Genomic DNA, 7,741 nt, shown 5'->3' with positions numbered 1-7,741 from the left:
CCTGGCTGTCCTGGAACTCACTTTGTAGACCAGGCTGACCTCGAACTCAGAAATCTGCCTGCCTCTGCCTCCCAAGTGCTGGGATTAAAGGCATGAACCACCATGCCCAGCTGTTAGTAAGATTCTTAAGTCTGCCTTTCACTATCTGGAAATTTCTGGTGTTAGATGTTCTAGCTGTCTCTTGCTGGAGCTTGTTCCTCCTGTGATTCTGTTAGCCTCTATCAGCACTCCTGGAAGTCCAACTCTCTCCTGAATCCCAGTGGTCAGAGCTCTCTCTGTAGGCAACCAGGGAAAGTACCCAGAGGTCTGGGTCTCAGCAATGCTTCCTGGCTGAGGATGAAGGCCCAAAGGGACCCTGTCCAAGAAGCTCTGTTGCTTCTGAGGCCCACACGCTCTCCTGCTGGGACTGGTTTCTGAGAGACCCAGGATACAAGATGGTGCTCTCACCTGAGAATCAGTGTCAGAGCCCTCTCTGGAGACTGACTCTCCTCAGTGATCCTTAGATACTGGGTGTGCTAGTGCGCCTGAGGCATGGAGAGTCCTCTGGGGACTCTGGGATCGTCCATGGAGTTCGCGCCCAAGGTGGCACGGGGCTGGTGCTGACCGGAATGCTACCTGCCAGTCTTTATGCCAATACAACTCTTTTTTTTATTCTGTGGCTCTGTACTATATCTTGAAATCTAGAATGGTGACACTTCTAATATTGTTCTTTTGTGTGGGAATTAATTATTTTGGCTTTCTGGGATTGTTTGTGCTTCCAAATTGATTTTAGGGTTGTTGTTTTCCCTATTTCTGTGAGAATGAGATGGGTGTTTGATGATAATTGCATTGAGTCATAAGTAATTTTTGATAGAATCATTGTGTTTATATTATTTCTAGCCATCTATGGGTATGGGAAGTCTTTCTGTCTTCTAGTGTCTTCCTCTGTCTATCTCATTTGCTCTCCCTTCACCCATAATTTAATTTTTTTGGCATCACCATTCTTTATTTTTAAATAATTATGTGTTAATTGGATATTTTATTTGTTTACATTTCAAATGTTATCCTCTTTCCCAGTTTCTCCCTCTGCAAACCCTCTATCACATCCCCCCCTTATCCTGCTTCTAGGAGGATGGTCCCACACCTACCCACCCACTCCCACCTCAATGCCCTAACATTCCTCTACACTGGGGCATCAAGCCTTCACAGGAACAAGGGCCTCCCTTCTCATTGATGCCAGATAAAACCCCTTCAGTTCCTTCAGTCCTTTCCCCAACTCCTCCATTGGGGGCCCCTGTGCTCAGTCCAATGGTTGGCTATGAGCATCCACATCTGTATTGGTCAGGATCTGGCAGAGCCTCTCAGGAGACAGCTGTATCAGGCTCCTGTCAGCTAGTACTTCTTGGCATCAGCAATAGTGTCTAGGTTTGGTGTCTGCATGTAGGATGGATCCCCAGGTAGGGCAATCTCTAGATGGCCTATCCTTCCGTCTTTATTCCACTCTTTGTCCCTGTATTTTCTTTAGACAGGACCAATTCTGGGTTAAAGTTTTGAAGATCGGTGGGTGGCCACATCCCTCAACTAGGCCATGCCTAATCTCTGGATATGGTCTCAACAGGTTCTCCCTCCCCTTTGTGGGTTATTTCAGCTAATGTCATCCCTGTAGGGTCCTGGGAGACTCTTGTTTTCCTGGCATCTGGGACTTTCTGGTTGCTACCCCCAGTTCCCCATCCCTCATTGCTACACACCTCTCTTCAATTTCCTGACCCTCTGTATATCTCCTACATCTCCTCCAATACCTGATTCTGCCCTCAGAATCCCCCTCCCCCTCCTCTCTTCCTCCAAAGTTCCTTCCACCCTCTATTTCCCTTGATTATATTGTTCCCCTTCTAAGTAGGACTGAACCATCCACTCTTTGGTCTTCCTTCCTCTGAGGCTTCATGTGGTCAGTGAGTTGTATCTTGGGTATTCCACACTCTTTGCTTAATATCCACTTGTCAGTGAGTACATACCATATGTGTTCTTTTGTGACTGAGTTACCTCACTCAGGATGATACTTTCTAGATCTATCCATTTGCCTGCGAATTTCATGAAGTCATTGTTTTTAATACTTGAGTAGTACTCTATTGTGTAAATGTACCACATTTTCTGTATCTATTCTTCTGTTGAGGAATATCTGGGTTCTTTCCAACTTCTGGCTGCCATTATTGTTTTTCTTCTTAAAGAACCTTCTCTTAGATTGTTGATTCTTTACACTGTTTTCTATTTCATTTATTTCTGCTCTGGTTTTTACTATGTATTGCCATATACTTGGTTTAAACTTTGTTCTTGGCTTTCCAAATTTTTGAGCTATATCATTAAGTCATTTGTGTTCTTTCTGATTTTTTTTTGAGTGTAGGTGCTTAACAATTTAAATTCATTTTTCTCATAGGTCTGCATTTAATATTTCCCAAAAGTTGTATTGTATTGTGTTTTTATTTTCATTTCATTCCAGGATTTTGATGTTGTTGTTGTTGTTTCTTTGTTTCTTACTTTTTTCTTTAGCCCATTCAGGAATGAGTTGTTTAAACTCCTTTAGTTTGTGTATTTATTAGAGATTTGTTTGCTGTCAATCTTGAGTTGCTTCATGGTCAGATATAAAATTTTCAGATCTCTCTCTTGTCCTGGCATGTGGACTGCTTTATAGAAACTTCAATGAGCATCTTTCATATTTGGGTGGCATGTTCTATAGTTACGTTAGGTCCATTTGATGTGTGCCCTTTAATTATTATTTTTTTCTGATTTTTAAAGTAACCTGGCAGTTGAAGAAAGTAGGGTATTCAAATCATGTAATGTTAATTGGTTGGTGTTAAATCTGTGTCTTTAATTCTATTGTCTAAGAAATTGAGTAAAATAGAATTTATTTCTAATGTGTAGGGTAGTAATATCTTTTTGTTTAATTGTTCATTTGATTATAACAAAGGGTCCTTCATCTCTTCTAATTAGTTTAGTTCAAAGTCTATAGTGTTAGCTTTTAGAATAACAATGCTGCTATTCCTAGAACTGGTCCTCTGCCACAGGGCTCTATACCCAGGTGGCGCTGGGACACAGCTAGCAGGAGTTCAGACAGATCACCACTGTTATTCAGGGGAACTGGCCTGGAATCCTTAGGACACAGAAACCTAGGAGCTGCCTGGGACAGACAGGAGCTGGGACAGATGGTTTCTGTCTGTGCCCAGAGCTGATCCTTTGCCACAGAGATATAGACACAAATACCGCCAAGAGAGAGCTGGTCTCCCAGGAGTGCCTACATACCCATGAGCACAGGTAAGATCACCCCTTCTCTTCAAATTCCTGACCCAAGAGGGACCCTCCCAAAACCATCAGAACACAGGAACCAAGGGTCAGCTGGTGACAGGATCTTTCTCATTTCTGTCTGCACCCATGAACTCACCCTGTATCACAGCTCTCAATACCTAAATTCCTTCCTGAGAGGACATTCCCAGGAGTACTGACACACAGGCTTGCAGGACAGACAAGCTACAGTAAGAGACAGCAAGTCCAACTAATACTAGAGAAAACCAAATGGCAAAAGGCAAGCACAAGAACATAAGCAACAGAAACCAAGGCTACTTGGCATCATCAGAACCCAGTTCTCCCACCAAAGTAAGCCCTGGTTACCCAACACACCAGAAAAGCAAGACTCTGATTTTAAATCACATCTCATGATGATGAGGAGGACTTTTTAAAGGACATAAATAACTCCCTTAAAGAAATACAAGAGACCATGGGTAAACAGGTAGAAAACCTTAAAGAGGAAACACGAAAATCCCTTAAAGAATTACAGAAAAACACAACCAAACATGTGAAGAAATTGAACAAAACCATCCAGGATCTACATATGTAATCAGAAACAATAAAGAAATCACAAAAGGAGACAACCCTGGACATAGAAAACCTAGGAAAGAGATCAGGAGTCATAGATGCAAGCATCACCAACAGAATTCAAGAGATAGAAGAGAGAATCTCAGGTGGAGAACATACCATAGAAAACATTGACACAACAGTCAAATAAGATGCAAAATGCAAAAAGATACTAAGTCAAAACATCCAGGAAATTTATGACACAATGAGAAGACCAAACCTAAGGATAATAGGTATTGAAGAGAGTGAAGATTCCCAACTTAAAGGACCAGTAAGTATCTTCAACAAAATTATAGAAGAAACTTTCCTAACATAAAGAAAGAGATAACATAAACATAAAAGAAAGACTAAAGAACTTCAAATAGATTGGCCCAGAAAAGAAATTCCTCCCATAACACAATAATGAAAACATCAAATGCACTAAACAAAGAATATTAAAAGCAGTAAGGGAAAAAGGTCAAATAACATATAAAGGCAGACCTATCAGAATTACACCAGAGACTATGAAAGCCAAAAGATCCTGGGCAGATGTCATACAGACCTTAAGAGAACACAAATGCCAGCCCAGACTACAATATCCAACAAAATTCTGAACTATATATGGAGAAACCAAGATATTCCATTACAAAACCAAATTTACACAATATTTCCCACAAACCCAGCCCTACAAAGGATACTAGATGGAAAAAAACCAACACAAGCAGGAAAACTACATCCTAGAAAGAGCAAGAAAGTAATCTTCTTTCATCAAACCAAAAAGAAGATAACCACACAAACAAAAAAAAAATAGCATAAAATTAACAGGAAGCAACAATCACTATTCCTTAATATCTCATAACATCAATGGACTCAATTCCCCAATAAAAACACATAGAGTATCAGATTGGATACAAAACAGGACCTAGCATTTTGGTGCATACAGGAAACACACCTCAGTGTCAAAGACAAGAACTACTCAGATTAGAGGCTGGAAAACAATTTTCCAAGAAAGTGGTCCCAAGAAACAAGCTGGAGTAGCCATTCAAATATTGAATAAAGTAGGCTTTCAACCAAAAGTCATCAAAAAAGATAAGGAAGGACACTCCGTACTCATCAAAGGAAAAATCTACCAAGATGAACTCTCAATTCTAACCATTTGTGCTCCAAATGCAAGGGCACCCAAATTCATAAAAGAAATTTACTAAAGCTCAAAGAACACATTGTACCTCACACAATAATTTTGGGGGACTTCAAAAACTTGACTCTCATCAATGGACAGAACAGGAAAACACAAACTAAACAGAAACAGTAAAACTAACAGATTTTATGGACCAAATGGACTTAACATATATCTATAGAACATTTAATCCTAAATCAAAAGAATATACCTTCTTCTCAGAACCTCAAGTTATCTTCTCCAAAATTGGACATATAATCACTCACAAATCAGACCTCAACAAATATTAGAAAATTGAAATAATCCCATGCCTCCTATCTCATCACTATGGATAAAGGCTGGTCTTCAGTAGCAACAAAAACAACAGAAAGCCCACATGCACATGGAAGTTGTTCAACTCTCTACTCAATGATAACTTGGTCAAGGAAGAAATAAAGAAATTAAAGACTTTATAGAATTTAATGAAAATAAAGGTACAACATACCCAAACTTAGAAGACACAATGAAATCAGTGTAAAACTCACAGCTCTGAGTGCCTCCAAAAAGAAACTGGAGAGAGCATCCACTAGCAGCTTAACAGCATACCTGAAAGCTCTAGAACAAAAAGACGCAAATACACCCAAGAGGAGTAGACAGCAGGAAATCATCAAACTCGGGGCTGAAATCAACCAAGTAGAAACAAGAACCATACAAAGAATCAACAAAACTAAGAGCTGGTTCTTTGAGAAAATCAACAAGGTAGATAAACCCTTATCCAGACAAACCAGAGGGCACTGAGACAGTATCCAAATTAACAAAATCAGAAATGAAAAGGGAGATATAACAACAGAAACTGAGGAGATTAAAAAAATCATCAGATCCTACTACAAAAGCCTATACTAAACACAGCTAGAAAATATGGATGAAATGGACAATTTTCTAGACCGATACCAAATACCAAATTTAAATCAGGATCAGAAAAATCATCTAAACAGTCTCATCATCCCTAAAGAAATAGAAACAGTCATTAGAAGTCTCCCAACCACAAAAAGCCCAGGACTACATGGTTTTAGTGTAGAATTCTATCAGACCTTCTAGAAAGACCTAATACCAATACTTTTCAAACTGTTCTACAAAATAGAAACAGAAGGAACACTACCCAGTTCTTTCTAGGAAGCCACAATTACGCTGATACCAAAACCACACAAAGATACAACAAAGAAAGAGAACTTTAGACCAATTTTTCTTATGAATATGGATGCAAAAATACTCAATAAAATTCTTGCCAACTGAATCCAAGAACACATTAAAACTGTCATTCACCACGATCAAGTAGGCTTCATCCTGGAAATGCAGAAATGGTTTAATGTATGGAAATTTGTTAATGTAAACAAACTCAAAGAAAAAAAACCACATGATCTTATCATTAGATGCTGAAAAATCATTTGACAAAATTCAACATCCCTTCATGTTAAAAGTCTTAGAAAGATCAGGAATTCAAGACCCATACCTAAACATAGTAAAAGCAATATACGGCAAACCAGTAGCCAACATCAAACTAAATGGAAAGAAACATGAAGCCATCCCACCAAAATCAGGGACAGACAAGACTGTCCTTTTTCCCTGTTTACTCAATGTAGCACTTGAAGTTCTAGCTAGAGCAATTAGACAACAAAAGGATGACAAATGGATATAATTTGGAAAGGAAAAAGTCAAACTATCACTATTTGCATATAATATGATAATATATATAATATGATAATATGTTATATAATATGATTATATATATATATATTATATATATATTATATATTATATATATATATATCCCAAAAAACTCCACCAGAAAACTCCTACAGCTGATAAATAACTTCAGCAAAGTGGCTGGATATAAAATTAACTCAAACAAATCGGTAGCCTATACTCAAAGGATAAACAGGCTGATGAAGAAATTAGGGAAATGACACCCCTCACAATAGTCACAAACAATATAAAGTATCTTGGTGTAACTCTAACCAAACAAATGAGAGATCTGTATGATAAGAACTTTGTCTCTGAAGATAGAAATCAAAGAAAATCTCTGAAGATGAAAAGATCTCCCATGCTTGTAGAATGGCAGGATTGATATAGTAAAAATGGCTATCTTGCTGAAAGCAATATACAGATTCAATGCAATCCCCATCAAAATTCCAACTCAATTCTTCATAGAGTTAGAAAGAGCAATTTCCAAATTCATCTGGAATCACAAAAATCCAGGATTGCAAAAACTATTCTCAACAATAAAAGAACTTCTTGTGGAATCACCATCCCCAACCTCAAGCTGTACTACAGAGCAATTGTGATAAAAACTCCATGGAACTGGTACAGTGACAGGCAGGGAGACCAATAGAATAGAACAGAAAACCCAGAAATTAACCCCCACACCTATGGTCACTTGATCTTTGACAAAGGAGCTAAAACCATCCAGTGGAAAGAAGACAGAATTTTCAATAAATGGTGCTGTTTCAACTGGTAGTTAGCATGCAGAAGAATGCATAGTGATCCATTCTCATCTCTTTGTACAAAGCTCAATTGTAAGTGGATCAAGGAAATCCACATAAAACCAGATACATTGAAACTAACAGAAAAGAAAATGGTGGAAGAACCTTGATCACATGGGCACAAGGGAAAATTTCCGTAACAGTGTACCAATAGCTTATGCTCTAAGATCAAGAATTGACAAAT

At 38.5% G+C, this 7,741-nt stretch overlaps 1 protein-coding gene across 6 annotated transcripts in view; it reads left to right on the top strand.

Annotated features, from left to right (window-relative positions):
• The window catches only part of Wdpcp (WD repeat containing planar cell polarity effector), a 306,946-nt gene that overhangs the window by 198,656 nt on the left and 100,549 nt on the right, over positions 1–7,741 (top strand). The gene's annotated exons all lie outside the window — the stretch shown is intronic.

The sequence above is a fragment of the Mus pahari genome, chromosome 13 (assembly GCF_900095145.1).
Source record: "Mus pahari chromosome 13, PAHARI_EIJ_v1.1, whole genome shotgun sequence".
In the NCBI taxonomy this organism is placed as follows: Eukaryota; Metazoa; Chordata; class Mammalia; order Rodentia; family Muridae; genus Mus; species Mus pahari.
Note: the sequence above shows the minus strand (reverse complement) of the source record. Positions and strands in the feature narration are given on the sequence as shown.